This window comes from Arachis hypogaea, chromosome 4, assembly GCF_003086295.3.
Source record: "Arachis hypogaea cultivar Tifrunner chromosome 4, arahy.Tifrunner.gnm2.J5K5, whole genome shotgun sequence".
NCBI classification, from domain to species: domain Eukaryota; kingdom Viridiplantae; phylum Streptophyta; class Magnoliopsida; order Fabales; family Fabaceae; genus Arachis; species Arachis hypogaea.
Genome location: NC_092039.1, coordinates 116,480,989 through 116,496,388, shown reverse-complemented (window position 1 = coordinate 116,496,388; position 15,400 = coordinate 116,480,989).

Below are 15,400 nucleotides of genomic sequence, written 5' to 3'. Positions count from 1 at the left end.
ACAACTAAATAAACCCTTTGTGACTTTCTGCGTCCTAAAATCCTGAAAGGGAAAATGTAGGGGGGTGAGAACATCATCCTCGAAAGTGTTTCTCAGTAGAGAGTTTTTGGAAATTACTGTAATAGGATACTGATGAGCGGATAATTTGTATACTTTTTGGGCATTGTTTTTAGTATGTTTTTAGTAATGATTTAGTTAGATTTTAGTATATTTTTATTATTTTTTAGCTAAAATTCACTTTTCTGGACTTTACTATGAGTTTGTGTGTTTTTTTGTGATTTCAGGTATTTTCTGGCTGAAATTGAGGGTCCTGAGCAAAAATCTGATTCCGAGACCAAAAAGGACTGGCAGATGCTGTTGGATTCTGACCTCCCTGCACTCGAAGTGGATTTTCTGGAGCTACAGAAGCCTAATTGGCGCGCTCTCAACGGCGTTGGAAAGTAGACATCCAGCGTTAAACGCCGGAACTGGCATAAACTTGGAGTTAAATGCCCAAACTGGCATGAGAACTGGCGTTAACTCCAGAAAACGTCTCTACAATAAAACTTCAATGCTAGCCAACACACACCAAGTGGACCCAGAAGTGATTTTTACGTCATTTACTCATTTCTGTACACCCTAGGCTACTAGTTTACTATTAATAGGATCTTTTGACATGGTATCTGTACCTTATGACTCATGACACTTTACACCTTTCTTTGTGTACTTTCCACGGCATGAGTCTCTAACCCCATGGTTGGGGGTGAGGAGCTCTGCTGTGTCTTGATGGATTATGCAATTACTACTGTTTCTCATTCAATCATGCTTGCTTCCATTCTAAGATAATACTTGTTCTTAATCCGGATGAATGTGATGATCCGTGACAATCATCATCATTCTCAATATGACGCGTGCCTGACAACACCTCCGTTCTACCTTAGATTAAGTAGTTATCTCTTGGGTTCTTTAACCGGAATCTTCGTGGTATAAGCTAGAATTGATGGCGGCATTCAAGAGAATCCGGAAGGTCTAAACCTTGTCTGTGGTATTCTGAGTAGGATTCAATGATTGAATGACTGTGACGTGCTTCAAACTCCTGAAGGCGGGGCGTTAGTGACAGACGCAAAAGAATCACTGGATTCTATTCCGGCCTGATTGAGAACCGACAGATGAATTCCGCTATGCTGTGACAGAGCATATGCAACCGCTTTCACTGAGAGGATGGGAGGTAGCCATTGACAACGGTGAACCCTACATACAGCTTGCCATGGAAGGAGACTTGCGTGTTTGAAGAAGAAGACAGTAGGAAAGTAGAGATCCAGAAGTTGGAGCATCTCCAAACCTCAACCTATTCTCCATTACTGCAAAACAAGTAATCATTTCATGTTCTTTTGTCTTTCACAATTAATCCTGATAATTTCTGATATCCTGACTAAGATTTACAAGATAACCATAGCTTGCTCCAAGCCGACAATCTCTGTGGGATCGACCCTTGCTCACGCAAGGTATTACTTGGACGACCCAGTACACTTGCTGGTTATTGTGCGGAGTTGCAAAAGTGTGATTGCAATTTCGTGCACCAGATACGTGAAGATAAACCATACCAGTGATTAATAACCGTCTTATGCCTCTTTTAAAAAACAACGGTTTACAATAAAAGGGAAATCTGAAATCTTTTCTGAAAGAGGAAACTATTTATTGAAAGTAAGATTCAAAGCCTTTCAAAGGTTTATCTATGCCGAACCAAATTAACATTTCATACACCGAAACCAACCATCGGTCCATCTCAATTCAACCACGGCCCTAGGCCCAACAATGCAACCAACAACCAATCACCACAATCCAACAGAGTCCTAGTTGTAACACAGATAGGAAGTTCAAGTACAAACAAATAGTTACGACAAGTAGAACAAGTAGCAGTTAATCTCAAATAGTCACAAAGGCAAACTAAGTACAATATGCACACCCAAACAATGTCACATAGATGCATATGATGCATGCCTGTTCCTAGTGGCTGATGATATCATTTGTCGGTTATAGAACCAACCCGACAAGTCCTGGTAGCTAACCATTGGACTGTCCCTCTGTCGTGTCTCCCCAACTCAACTCAATATAAACTTGATCATAATCATGATCCATATCCATCACCCTCACTAGTGAATATTTATGAGGGTGAGCTCATCCAGGACTTTCACAGTGTCCGGCCACCCTGACGACATAGGGTCAAAAGAGCTTCAAGTCTCAACATGGACCACGTGGTGGCTAGCCACTGCTTTCTCCCAGGAAAACTCTTATCTCCGATAGTGGAAGTGCAATATCACAAATTATCAATATCTCAACATATATGCTTTCATTCTCAGCCATGGATCAACATCCATCTCAACAATCCGGCTCACGGTTCAATCCAGAACCAGCCAATATTCATAATCATACATAGCCATTCCAACTCACACAAAACAACACTTCCACATTCAACATCATCAATTCATAAAATTGGCATTTAAGCCATAAATCACTTTTTCTCAAATCATTTCACTTTGAAATCAAGTTTCAATTCTTTTCAGCCTTGGCTTTAAAGATCTCATTTCTCAATCATCTCAGGCTCACAAACCACTTTTACTCAAGGTAAATTCCCCTTTGAAAACAATGCCACTCTCGGCATCTTCTTTCCAAAACTTCTATAACCATGACAAGTTAAAGATTTATTTTGAAATATTCAAAATCATCCATCCAACAATGAAATTTTATAACAAAAGTTTCTCGGCAGAATCTCAAGTCTTTAGGGGAGAATAACATAACTTATTTCGCCAAATTCACTTAAAATCATTAAAACCTTGGCTTCCCGATTTGAGTAATAAAATAGGGTCTAAGTCAAACCGAGTCACGTAATCATTTACTTTTTTCAAAGTTGTTTTCTTTACTTAGGCAAAACCAACTTCAACCCCCATGATAAATTCTAGAACCTTTCATCCGTTCAAAACTATTTTAGTCTTGCAAAAATTCAGAATTCAAAGAGTACTTAAAACCTTCTCAAAACATTTCAAAATGAAACTTGTCAATAGACATTTAGGTTCTTTCAAAGCCATTGAAACTCCTCTAATTGAAACCCTCAAGTCAAATTCAAAGGCATTGCCCTTGTCACATTTAAAACAGGTTTAAAACATAAGTTTCATCTAAATAACTTCTCCTGAAAGAGATACAATGCCTTTCTTAAGAAGAAAGACTAAATCACAATTTCCTCTTTAATAATTCATTTCAAAAGCATGAATCATCATTTTCTTGATAATTCAAATAAAGACTCGATTTTATATAAATTTGGCAGCACCTCCCCTAAAACTTGGACTTCGCCACTGATGAGCGGATAATTTGTATGCTTTTGGCATTGTTTTTAGTATGTTTTAGTATGATTTAGTTAGATTTTAGTATATTTTTATTAGTTTTTAGCTAAAATTCACTTTTCTGGACTTTACTATGAGTTTGTGTATTTTTCTGTGATTTCAGGTATTTTCTGGCTGAAATTGAGGGTCCTGAGCAAAAATCTGATTCCGAGACCAAAAAGGACTGCAGATGCTATTGGATTCTGACCTCCCTGCACTCGAAGTGGATTTTCTGGAGCTACAGAAGCCCAATTGGCGTGCTCTCAACGGCGTTGGAAAGTAGACATCTTGGGCTTTCCAGCAATATATGATAGTCCATACTTTTCCCAAGATTTGATGGCCCAAACCGGCGTGGCAAAACAGCCTCAGAAATTCCAGCGTTAAACGCCGGAACTGGCATAAAACTTGGAGTTAAACGCCCAAACTGGCATGAGAACTGGCGTTTAACTCCAGAAAACGTCTCTACACATAAAAGCTTCATGCTCAGCCCAAGCACACACCAAGTGGACCCAGAAGTGGATTTTTACGTCATTTACTCATTTCTGTACACCCTAGGCTACTAGTTTACTATTAATAGGATCTTTTGACATGGTATCTGTACCTTATGACCTCATGACACTTTACACCTTTCTTTGTGTACTTTCCACGGCATGAGTCTCTAAACCCCATGGTTGGGGTGAGGAGCTCTGCTGTGTCTTGATGGATTAATGCAATTACTACTGTTTCTCATTCAATCATGCTTGCTTCCATTCTAAGATAATACTTGTTCTTAATCCGGATGAATGTGATGATCCGTGACAATCATCATCATTCTCAACTATGAACGCGTGCCTGACAACCACCTCCGTTCTACCTTAGATTAAGTAGTTATCTCTTGGGTTCTTTAACCGGATCTTCGTGGTATAAGCTAGAATGATGGCGGCATTCAAGAGAATCCGGAAGGTCTAAACCTTGTCTGTGGTATTCTGAGTAGGATTCAATGATTGAATGACTGTGACGTGCTTCAAACTCCTGAAGGCGGGGCGTTAGTGACAGACGCAAAAGAATCACTGGATTCTATTCCGGCCTGATTGAGAACCGACAGATGAATTCCGCTATGCTGTGACAGAGCATATGCAACCGCTTTCACTGAGAGGATGGGAGGTAGCCATTGACAACGGTGAAACCCTACATACAGCTTGCCATGGAAGGAGACTTGCGTGTTGAAGAAGAAGACAGTAGGAAAGTAGAGATCCAGAAGTTGGAGCATCTCCAAACCTCAACCTATTCTCCATTACTGCAAAACAAGTAATCATTTCATGTTCTTTTGTCTTTTCACAATTAATCCTGATAATTTCTGATATCCTGACTAAGATTTACAAGATAACCATAGCTTGCTCCAAGCCGACAATCTCTGTGGGATTGACCCTTGCTCACGCAAGGTATTACTTGGACGACCCAGTACACTTGCTGGTTAGTTGTGCGGAGTTGCAAAAAGTGTGATTGCAATTTCGTGCACCAAGTTTTTGGCGCCGTTGCCGGGGATTGTTGAGTTTGGACAACTGACGGCTTATCTTGTTGCTTAGATTAGGACTGTTTTATTTTTGTTGGTTTAGAGTCTTTTAGTTGAGTCTAGTTTCATATTTTAAGTTTGGTGTCATTGCATGCTTTTGTTTTGCTTTTAATTTTCGATTTTTGCATGTTCTTAGTCCCTTTTTGATTTATAAAAATTCTAAGTTTAGTGTCCTCTTTGTGTTTTTTCCCTTAAAATTTTCGAAAACTGTGTGTTTGATTTTCTAAAAATTTTAAGTTTGGTGTCTTTTTGTGTTTTTCTCTTTCCTCTTTTCAAAATCAAATCTTTTCATAAAAATTTTTCAATCATATCTTTTTAATTGCTGTTTTCAAAATCTTTTTATTAACTCATTGATTCAGTTTTCAATTTGCTTTGATCTTATTTTCTTTTAAATTTTCGAATTTTTATTTTAATTTTATTTTGTTTTATTCTATTTTTTCGTAAATTCAAAAAAAAAAAAACAAAATTTATCTCTTTGCAATCATTATCATTTCCCTTTGTCCATTATGGACTTAAGTGGGATCAATCAGTCCAAAAGGACTCTGGGGTCATATGCTAACCCCATTACAGCTGCATATGGGAGTAGCATCTGTACACCTCCCATCAAAGCAAGCAGCTTTGAACTAAATCCTCAACTCATTATCATAGTGCAGCAAAATTGCCAGTATTCCGATCTTCCACAGGAAGAACCTACTGAGTTTCTGGCACAGCTTTTACAAATGCTGACACAGTACATGATAAAGAGGTGGATCAGGATGTCTACAGACTATTACTGTTTCCATTTGCTGTAAAAGATCAAGCTAAAAGGTGGTTGAATAACCAACCTACAGCAAGCATAAAACATGGAAACAGTTGTCAGACAAATTCCTGAATCATTTTTACCCTCCAAAAGGATGACACAGTTAAGACTGGACATCCAAGGCTTTAAACAAGAGGATAATGAATCCCTTTACAATGCCTGGGAGAGGTATAGAGGTATGCTAAGGAAATGTCCCTCTGAATGTTTTCAGAGTGGGTACAGTTAGACATTTTCTACTATGGGCTTACAGAAAAAGCTCAGATGTCTTTAGACCACTCAGCTGGTGGATCTATACACATGAGGAAGACAATTGAAGAAGCTCAAGAGCTTATAGACACTGTTGCTAGAAACCAATACTTGTATTCTAGCAATGAGTTATCTCCAAAAGAGGAAGTCATGACAGTAGTCACTGACCCTAGTCCTCAAGAACAGATAATTGAGCTTAATCAACAATTGCTCCTGATGACAGAACAGTTAGCAGACTTTAAAGAGATGCTCTATGAAACTAAGGTTGCTAACAAGAGCATAGAACTGCAGTTGAATCAAGCAAAACAGCAAATATCTAAACAGATAACAGAGGAATGTCAAGCAGTTCAATTGAGGAGTGGGAAGACCCTGAATAACACTGCTCAAAGGAGTAAAAAGCCAAACAAGGAACAATTGACAGAGGACAACCAAACCACTGTTCAAAATCCCTCTGAGGACAGTAAGAGCCCAGAGAGGAATGTCATTGGCGTTCAGACGCCAGAAAGGAAGGAAAGCTGGCGTTAAACGCCCATTCCTTGCCCAGTTCTGGCGTTCAAACACCAGAAAAGGGGGAAAAGTTGGCGTTAAACGCCCAATTTCCTCCCAATCCTGGTGTTCAAACGCCTAGGGAGAATCAGACACCTGAGAGTGCTGACAGTAACCCCCTAACAAGGCTTCTTCAACCACTTCTGTAAGGAATAAACCTGCAGCATCTAAGGTTGAAGAATATAAAGCCAAGATGCCTTATCCTCAAAACTCCGCCAAGCGGAGCAGGATAAGCAATTTTCCCGCTTTGCAGATTATCTAAGGACTCTTGAAATAAAGATTCCGTTTGCAGAGGCACTTGAGCAAATACCTTCTTATGCTAAGTTCATGAAAGAAATCTTAAGTCATAAGAAGGATTGGAGAGAAACTGAAAAAGTGTTTCTCACTGAAGAATGCAGTGCAGTCATATTAAAGAGCTTACCAGAAAAGCTTCAAGATCCAGGAAGCTTTATGATACCATGCACATTAGAAGGTGCTTGCACCAAGACAGCCCTATGTGATCTTGGAGCAAGCATCAATCTAATACCTGCATCCACTATCAGAAAGCTTGGGTTGACTGGAGAAGTCAAACCAACCCGGATATGCCTCCAACTTGCTGATGGTTCCATTAAACACCCATCAGGCATAATTGAGGACATGATTGTCAAGGTTGGGCCATTTGCCTTTCCAACTGACTTTGTGGTGCTGGAAATGGAGGAGCACAATAGTGCAACTCTCATTCTAGGAAGACCTTTCCTAGCAACTGGACGAACCCTCATTGATGTACAAAAAGGGGAAGTAACCTTGAGAGCCAATGAGGATGAGTTCAAGTTGAATGCTGTAAAAGCCATGCAGCATCCAGACACACCAATTGACTGCATGGGCGCTGACATTATTGACTCTCTGGTAGAAGAGATCAATATGGCTGAAAGCCTAGAATCAGAGCTTGAGGACATCTTCAAGGATGCTCAACCTGATCAAGAAGAACTAGAGGAGGCAAAGGAATTTTCGAAAATTCCTCAGGAGGAGGATAAGCCCCCAAGCCTGAACTCAAACCATTACCGCCATCCCTGAAATATGCATTTCTGGGAGAAGGTGACACTTTTCCAGTGATTATAAGCTCTGCTTTAAATTCACAGGAAGAGGAAGCACTGATTCAAGTGCTAAGGACACACAAGACAGCTCTTGGGTGGTCCATAAGTGATCTTAAGGGCATTAGCCCAGCTAGATGCATGCACAAGATCCTATTGGAGGATAATGCCAAACCAGTGGTTCAACCACAGAGGAGGCTAAATCCTGCCATGAAGGAGGTGGTGCAGAAAGAGGTCACTAAATTACTAGAGGCTGGGATTATTTATCCTATTTCTGATAGCCCCTGGGTGAGCCCTGTCCAAGTTGTTCCCAAAAAGGGAGGAATGACAGTGGTTCATAATGAAAAAAATGAACTGGTTCCTACAAGGACAGTCACAGGGTGGCGCATGTGTATTGACTACAGAAGGCTCAATACAGCCACCAGAAAGGATCATTTCCTTTACCATTCATAGACCAAATGCTAGAAAGACTAGCTGGCCATGATTACTACTGCTTTTGGATGGCTATTCAGGCTACAACCAAATGCAGTAGACCCTCAGGACCAAGAAAACAGCATTCACTTGCCCTTCTGGCGTGTTTGCCTACAGGAGATGCCTTTTGGTCTGTGCAATGCACCTGCAACCTTTCAGAGGTGCATGCTCTCTATCTTCTCAGACATGGTAGAGAAATTTCTGGAAGTCTTCATGGATGACTTTTCAGTATATGGAGACTCATTTAGCTCCTGTCTTAATCACCTAGCACTTGTCTGAAAAGGTGCCAAGAGACTAACCTAGTTTTAAACTGGGAGAAATGTCACTTTATGGTGACTGAAGGAATAGTCCTTGGGCACAAAATTTCAAGCAGGGGAATAGAGGTGGATAAGGCAAAGGTAGAGGTAATTGAAAAATTACCACCACCTGCCAATGTTAAGGCAATCAGAAGCTTTCTGGGGCATGCAGGATTTTACAGAAGGTTTATAAAGGATTTTTTGAAAATTGCAAAACCTCTGAGTAACTTGTTAGCTGCTGACACACCATTTGTGTTTGACACACAGTGTCTGCAGGCATTTGAGACCCTGAAAGCTAAGTTGGTCACAGCACCAGTCATCTCTGCACCAGATTGGACATTGCCATTTGAACTAATGTGTGATGCCAGTGACCATGCCATTGGTGCAGTGTTAGGACAGAGGCATAACAAGCTTCTGCACGTCATTTACTATGCCAGCCGTGTTCTAAATGACGCACAGAAGAACTACACAACCACAGAAAAAGAGTTACTTGCAGTGGTCTATGCCATTGACAAGTTTAGATCCTATCTAGTGGGGTCCAAAGTGGTTGTGTATACTGACCATGCTGCTCTTAAATACTTACTCACAAAGCAGGATTCAAAACCCAGGCTTATAAGATGGGTGTTGCTTCTGCAAGAGTTTGATATAGAAATAAGAGACAGAAAAGGGACAGAGAACCAAGTAGCTGATCATCTGTCCCGAATAGAACCAGTAGCTGGGGCGTCCCTCCCTTCTACTGAGATTTCTGAGACTTTCCCAGATGAGCAACTATTTGCCATTCAGGAAGCTCCATGGTTTGCAGATATTGCAAATTTTAAAGCTGTGAGGTTCATTCCCAAAGAGTACAGCTACGTGCAGAGAAAGAAATTAATTTCAGATGCCAAGTACTATCTCTGGGATGAACCATATCTCTTTAAGAGATGTGCTGACGGAGTGATCCGCAGATGTGTACCCAGAGAAGAAGCACAAAGGATCTTATGGCACTGCCATGGATCACAGTATGGAGGACATTTTGGAAGTGAGCGAACAGCCACTAAAGTCCTCCAATGTGGCTTCTACTGGCCTACTCTCTATAAAGATTCCCGAGAGTTTGTGCGTAACTGTGACAGTTGCCAAAGAGCTGGTAACCTGCCTCATGGATATGCCATGCCTCAACAAGGGATATTAGAGATAGAAATGTTTGATGTATGGGGAATTGACTTCATGGGGCCATTCCCACCATCATACTCAAACACTTACATTCTGGTGGCAGTGGACTATGTATCTAAGTGGGTAGAAGCAATTGCTACACCCACTAATGATACCAAGACCGTACTGAAATTCCTCCAGAAAAACATTTTCAGCAGGTTTGGCGTTCCCAGAGTGCTAATCAGTGACGGGGGCACTCATTTCTGCAATAAACAGCTACACCTTGCTATGGTTAGATATGGAATTAGCCACAAAGTGGCAACTCCGTATCATCCACAGACAAATGGGCAAGCTGAGGTCTCTAACAGAGAACTAAAAAGAATCCTGGAACGGACTGTGATGGCCCGAAGAAAGGATTGGGCAAAGAGCTTGGATGATGCTCTGTGGGCATACAGAACAGCATTCAAGACTCCTATAGGAACCTCCCCATACCAACTGGTGTATGGGAAGGCCTGTCATTTGCCTGTGGAACTGGAACATAAAGCCTACTGGGCAACCAGATTCCTAAACATGGATGCACAGTTAGCTGGTGAAAAAAGACTGCTCCAGCTAAATGAGCTAGAGGAGTTCAGACTTAATGCCTTTGAAAATGCAAAAATTTATAAGGAAAAGGCAAAGAAATGGCATGACAAGAAGTTGTCAACCAGAGTCTTTGAGCCAGGACAAAAAGTTCTGCTCTTCAACTCTAGGCTCAAACTGTTTCCAGGAAAACTCAAATCCCGTTGGAGGGGTCCGTATGTGATTACAGGAGTGTCACCATATGGATATGTTGAGCTTCAGGATACTGATTCTGACAAAAGGTTCATTGTCAATGGACAGAGAATCAAGCATTATCTTGAAGGAAATTTTGAGCAGGAATGCTCAAAACTGAGACTTGAGTGATTCTCAGTGAAGGTCCAGCTAAAGACAGTAAAGAAGCGCTTGCTAGGAGGCAACCCAGTCATTAGGAGGTTATATGATTAGTTCTTACAGAGGCAAATATCAAAAATGGAGGAATTCACAGAGTTACAGAAGGATTCAGCTCAAAAAGCAGAGAAAATGAGCTTACTGGCGAAAAAACGCCAGTAAGGGGCATTTTGGGCGTTAAACGCCAGAATGGGTACCATTCTGGGCGTTTAACGCCAGGAATGGTGCCATTTTGGGCGTTAAACGCCAGAATGGGCACCATTCTGGGCGTTTAACGCCAGGTGTGCAGCATCCTGGGCGTTTTGAAAAACGCCCAGTGATAAAGGCTTTCTGGCGTTTAACGCCAGCCAGGGCACCTGGCTGGGCGTTAAACGCCCAAAAGGGGTAGCAATTGGGCGTTAAACGCCAGAATGGGTGCCATTCTGGGCGTTTAACGCCAGAAAGGTGGGGGGACCACATTTTTGTTTTCAACTCAAATTTTTTCAAACTTTCCTCTTTTTACCCATACTCTTCTACATAAATGCACTTCAACCTTTCATCATTCACTTTCAAATCTTCACAAATCAAAACCATTCTTCAAATCTATTTCAAATTAATCCCAAATCTTCTTCAAAAACTCACCCTTTTCTCAATTTCTTTCCATATCTTCTCAAATCTCCCTTCAAATCTCTCTTTTTTTCGAAAAAAACTCTCCCCCTCACCTTATAAATTCGTGTTTGGCTTCCTCTTTCCACCACACCATTCGAATTTCCTCTTCCTCTCTCTCTCTCTTCTCTTCTTTCTTCTCTTTTTGCTTGAGGACAAGCAAAACCTCTAAGTTTGGTGTGCTTTTCCGTGATCACTAAGCCAAGATTCATCAAGATCATGGCTCCTAAGGGAAAACAAACCAACTCAAGAGGAAAGAAAGAGACTAATCCAAAGAATCTTTGGAATCAAGAGAAGTTCTTAACCAAAGAACATGAAGACCATTATCACAAAATAATGGGTCTGAGGTCAGTGATCCCGGAAGTTAAATTTGATCTGAAAGAAGATGAATATCCGGAGATCCAAGAGCAAATTCGAAACAGAGGATGGGAAGTTCTGACCAATCCTGAAATAAAGGTTGGAAGGAACATGGTTCAGGAATTCTACTCTAATCTGTGGCTAACAGATAAGCAGAGAATGACTGGAACTGCTTACCATACCTACAGAACCATGGTCAGAGGGAAAGTTATGTACTTCCATCTGGACAAAATAAGAGAAATCTTCAAACTACCTCAACTGCAAGATGATCCTGACTCCTTCAATAGGAGGATGGTGAGAGTAGATAAAGGGTTGGATCAAGTTCTAGAGGACATATGCCTCCCTGGGACTAAGTGGATAACCAATTCAAAGGGTGTCCCAAACCAACTCAAGAGGGGAGACCTCAAGCCAATTGCAAGAGGGTGGCTAGACTTTATTGGGCGTTCCATATTGCCCACTAGCAACCGTTCTGAGGTCACCATCAAGAGGGCAGTGATGATTCATTGCATTATGCTTGGAAAAGAAGTGGAGGTTCATCATGTGATTGCTTGTGAGATCTACACAATTGCAAATAAGAATTCCACTGAAGCCAAACTGGCTTACCCAAGCTTGATCTCCTTGCTCTGTAAAGAGGCTGGGGTGAAGATGGGAGTAGATGAGTTCATACCCATTGAACACCCAATCACCAAGAAGTCAATGGAAGGACAAGTGCAAGACAACTCTATCAAGAGGAGGGCGCAGGAATTCCTCCCTGAATTCCCAAGAATTGACTACTGGACCAGCCTAGAAGCATCTATCTCCAAGCTGCAAGAGACTATGGAGCAACTGAAGGAAGAACAGCAGAATCAGAACTGCATGCTCTGCAAATTGCTAAAGGAACAAGAGAAGCAGGGGCGTGAACTCCAAGAATTGAAACGCCAAAAGTTCTCCTCTCAAGCTGAGGGAGCATCCACTTCTCAAAATCAAGGTTGTTGAGTCCTAACTCTGTGAAAACCTCTATCATTAGGAGCCTATGTTTGCGTTTTTTTTTCTTTGTTTTGTTTTTATTTTTTTTAGTTTCATTCTATATCTATTTTTGAGTCTTGTTTTAATTCATAATTAATAAAATTGAAATTTTATGCCTTAAAGATATGAATGTCCTATGAATCCATCACCTCTCTTAAATGAAAAATGCTTTAATCACAAAAGAACAAGAAGTACAGGATTTCGAAATTTATCAGTGAAACTAGTTGAATTAGTTTGATGTGGTGACAATACTTTTTGTTTTCTGAATGAATGCTTGAACAGTGCATATGTCTCTTGAATTTGTTGTTTTGAGAATGTTAAAATTGTTGGCTCTTGAAAGAATGAGGAAAAAGAGAACTGTTATTGAGGATCTAAAATCATTAGACTGATTCTTGAAGCAAGAAAAAGCAGTGGATACAAAAAAAAAATTTCGAAAAAAAAGAAAAGAGAAGAAGAAAAGAAAAAGAAAAAGAAAGAAATAAAGTTGTGATCCAAGGCAACAAGAGTGTGCTTAAGAACCTTGGACACCTCTAATTGGGGACTTTAGCAAAGCTGAGTCACAATCTGAAAAGGTTCACCCAATTATGTGTCTGTGGCATGAATGTATCCGGTGGTAATACTGGAAGACAGAGTGCTTTGGGCCACAGCCAAGACTCATACACTAGCTATGTTCAAGAATCATTATGCTCAACTAAGAGAATCAATAACACTATCTGAGTTTTGAGTTCTTATAGATGCCAATCATTATGAACCTCAAAGGATAGAGTGAGATGCCAAAACTGTTCGGAGGCAAAAAGCTACTAGTCCCGCTCATCTAATTGAAACTATGTTTCCTTGATATTTTGGAGTCTATAGTATATTCTCTTCTTTTTATCCTATTTTGATTTTCAGTTGCTTGGGACAAGCAACAATTTAAGTTTGGTGTTGTGATGAGCGGATAATTTGTATGCTTTTTGGCATTGTTTTTAGTATGTTTTTAGTATGATTTAGTTAAATTTTAGTATATTTTTATTAGTTTTTAGCTAAAATTCACTTTTCTGGACTTTACTATGAGTTTATGTGTTTTTCTGTGATTTCAGGTATTTTCTGGCTGAAATTGAGGGTCCTGAGCAAAAATCTGATTCCGAGACCAAAAAGGACTGCAGATGCTGTTGGATTCTGACCTCCCTGCACTCGAAGTGGATTTTCTGGAGCTACAGAAGCCCAATTGGCGCGCTCTCAACGGCGTTGGAAAGTAGACATCCTGGGCTTTCCAGCAATATATGATAGTCCATACTTTGCCCAGGATTTGATGGCCCAAACCGGCGTGGCAAAACAGCCTCAGAAATTCCAGCGTTAAACGCCGGAACTGGCATAAAACTTGGAGTTAAAAGCCCAAACTGGCATGAGAACTGGCGTTTAACTCCAGAAAACGTCTCTACACATAAAAGCTTCAATGCTCAGCCCAAGCACACACCAAGTGGACCCAGAAGTGGATTTTTACGTCATTTACTCATTTCTGTACACCCTAGGCTACTAGTTTACTATTAATAGGATCTTTTGACATGGTATCTGTACCTTATGACCTCATGACACTTTACACCTTTCTTTGTGTACTTTCCACGGCATGAGTCTCTAAACCCCATGGTTGGGGGTGAGGAGCTCTGCTGTGTCTTGATGGATTAATGCAATTACTACTGTTTCTCATTCAATCATGCTTGCTTCCATTCTAAGATAATACTTGTTCTTAATCCGGATGAATGTGATGATCCGTGACAATCATCATCATTCTCAACTATGAACGCGTGCCTGACAACCACCTCCGTTCTACCTTAGATTAAGTAGTTATCTCTTGGGTTCTTTAACCGGAATCTTCGTGGTATAAGCTAGAATTGATGGCAGCATTCAAGAGAATCCGGAAGGTCTAAACCTTGTCTGTGGTATTCTGAGTAGGATTCAATGATTGAATGACTGTGACGTGCTTCAAACTCCTGAAGGCGGGGCATTAGTGACAGACGCAAAAGAATCACTGGATTCTATTCCGGCCTGATTGAGAACCGACAGATGAATTCCGCTATGCTGTGACAGAGCATATGCAATCGCTTTCACTGAGAGGATGGGAGGTAGCCATTGACAACGGTGAAACCCTACATACAGCTTGCCATGGAAGGAGACTTGCGTATTTGAAGAAGAAGACAGTAGGAAAGCAGAGATTCAGAAGATGGAGCATCTCCAAACCTCAACCTATTCTCCATTACTGCAAAAACAAGTAATCATTTCATGTTCTTTTGTCTTTCACAATCAATCCTGATAATTTCTGATATCCTGACTAAGATTTACAAGATAACCATAGCTTGCTCCAAGCCGACAATCTCTGTGGGATCGACCCTTGCTCACGCAAGGTATTACTTGGACGACCCAGTACACTTGCTGGTTAGTTGTGCGGAGTTGCAAAAAGTGTGATTGCAATTTCGTGCACCAAGTTTTTGGCGCCGTTGCCGGGGATTGTTGAGTTTAGACAACTGACGGCTTATCTTGTTGCTTAGATTAGGACTGTTTTATTTTTGTTGGTTTAGAGTCTTTTAGTTGAGTCTAGTTTCATATTTTAAGTTTGGTGTCAATTGCATGCTTTTGTTTTGCTTTTAATTTTCGATTTTTGCATGTTCTTAGTCCCTTTTTGATTTATAAAAATTCTAAGTTTAGTGTCCTCTTTGTGTTTTTCCCTTAAAAATTTTCGAAAACTGTGTGTTTGATTTTCTAAAAATTTTAAGTTTGGTGTCTTTTTGTGTTTTTCTCTTTCCTCTTTTCAAAATCAAATCTTTTTCATAAAAATTTTTCAATCATATCTTTTTAATTGCTGTTTTCAAAATCTTTTTGATTAACTCATTGATTCAGTTTTCAATTTGCTTTGATCTTATTTTCTTTTAAATTTTCAAATTTTTATTTTAATTTTATTTTGTTTTATTCTATTTTTTTCGTAAATT